This window comes from Elephantulus edwardii, unplaced genomic scaffold, assembly GCF_000299155.1.
Source record: "Elephantulus edwardii isolate Elephantulus edwardi_28Jun2011 unplaced genomic scaffold, EleEdw1.0 scaffold00083, whole genome shotgun sequence".
Taxonomy (NCBI): Eukaryota; Metazoa; Chordata; class Mammalia; order Macroscelidea; family Macroscelididae; genus Elephantulus; species Elephantulus edwardii.
The window spans coordinates 6,310,741-6,313,019 of NW_006399833.1; the positions used below are offsets into that span (position 1 = coordinate 6,310,741).

Below are 2,279 nucleotides of genomic sequence, written 5' to 3' on the forward strand. Positions count from 1 at the left end.
CAGATGTGAAATGGCATATGGGAGAACACTTATGTGGAGGATGTAATCAGGTAGTCAGAGCTCTGGTGGCATAGTCTATAGGTACTTTCACTGCTAACCCAGAGATGGTGCCTCTCTGGTGTTTGGAATCTACCTGTGATTCTGTGGGGTAAAAATACGTAATCTTCTGTGAGATTTACAGCCTCTGAAAATCCACTGGAGCGTCAGCTGTAATTTGGTTCTGACTTGATGACAATAGGTGAGGTGTTTTGTTTGTTTTTTTTTTGTTTTTTTGTTTGTTGTTTTTTTTTTAACAGGAAAAAAAAATAGCTTTATTTCATTCAGGGTGGTGTCCGGCTCAGAACTTCTGGAACTGCTTCTTGGTGCCCGTGGCCTTGGTGACTTTGAGCACGTTGAAGCGCACGGTCTTGCTCAGTGGCCGGCACTCGCCCACGGTGACAATGTCTCCAATCTGGACGTCTCTGAAGCAGGGAGACAGGTGCACGGACATGCTCTTGTGACGCTTCTCAAACCGATTGTACTTGTGGATGTAGTGGAGGTAATCTCGGCGGATAACGATGGTCCTCTGCATCTTCATCTTTGTCACCACACCAGACAGAATTCGTCCTCGGATGGAGATGTTACCAGTGAAAGGACATTTCTTATCAATGTAGGTGCCCTCGATGGCCTCCTTGGGCGCCTTGAAGCCCAGACCGATGTTTTTGTAATAACGTGGGAGCTTCTCCTTGCCGGTTTCCCCCAACAGCACTCTCTTTTTGTTCGGAAGATGGTGGGCTGCTTCTGGTAGGCGCGCTCGGTCTGGATGTCTGCCATCTTTCCGGCCGCTTGGAAAAAGGAATGAGTGGGTTTTTAAATAGCAAAGCATACAGAAGGAAAAGGGATGCAAATATTTTAGGCATAAACAGACAACTTGAGTACTGAGTAATTGAATTTGAGGGTTGAGCAAGATGGTCCTTAAGATATTGTGAGTGGCCATATAAGATAGAACTATTGCTCTCTTCTTTTTAAAATCAAATCCGTATTTTCTAAAAATTTGTTATTAATTTCAATGAAAAATTACAGAGACTTTGGATTTCCATTCATTCATTGTTGCACTTTTCTCCCCTCCCAACCCTCCTCCCATAGTACACTACCCTCTTGGAAAAGTAAAAGAAAAATTCTTTCATTGTTTTACAATCCCTCCCCCCAGGTCCACTCCACTGTACATACAGCCTTCACTCTGGACTCCTGTCATGACAAAAATACCTAATCACATATCCCTTTTAAACAGTTTTCTCCCCATCTGTTTCAATGCAGTGTACATTATTGAACCCATCTTTCTCAGTCTCCTCCCAACCCCGATGTCAGTCCTGTTTTACAACAGTGGCACCATGCAGTATTTGTCCTTTTGTGACTGAGCTATTTCAATCAGCATAATGTCCTCCAGGGTCACCCATTTTGAATAATATTGCATGAGTTCCTTGTTTTTCAATGCAGCGTAGTATTCCATTGTGTGAATGTACTACAGCTTCTCTATCCATTCGTTTGTTGATGGGCACTTAGGTTGTTTACAATTCCTTTCTATTGTGAACAAAGCTGCGATAAACATGGGTGTGCATTCAAATTTGTATTTGATACTTACAAAATTTGTGTGCCTTGTTTTTTCACACTGGATCATTCCCATTTCCTTTACCCACCCCACCCTCAACCCGTCAAATTGTGTGACCCTATTATTAATGCTCCCCCATCTTCACCCCTCTGCTCCCCCCCTTGGATCTTAATACACATTCTACAATAGCGGTCCTTATGGGACTTATTTGTCCTTATGGGACTTATTTACTGCTCTCTTCTTAACCAGAGCAAAAAAAAGAAAATCAAAGATTTAAGGGAACAATTAGTTCAAACAATTGATAGACTGCATAAATCTACTAGCCTGAGACCAGAGGAAATATATGGTACCAGGTCACCACCATCAACCATTATGATCAGTTCAAAATAGAAGGTCCTGGACAAAATAGACAAAAGAAATGTAGAACACAATTCAAAATACTAAGAAATACTAGACTTAGTAGTCTGATACCACTTAAAATCCTGAAATTCAACTTGCTCCCAGAAATCACCTTTCAGCCAATCAATAAACAGGTTTACAAAGTGAACAACAACTTCTGGGAGGAATATGCTCACAAAACCCAATCACATCATACCAATAAATATTGCCGTACTTTCCCCCACTCTCCACAAAAAAAGTTCAGAAGGCAGAAAAGATGGCTAGATGAAAACAAGGAACCAAGGAAGGGAAC

At 41.7% G+C, this 2,279-nt stretch overlaps 1 pseudogene; it reads right to left on the minus strand.

Moving 5' to 3' along the window:
• Positions 1 to 337: 337 nt before the first annotated feature.
• LOC102865818 lies at positions 338 to 813 on the minus strand (annotated as a pseudogene).
• Between the last annotated feature and the right edge of the window lie 1,466 nt (positions 814 to 2,279).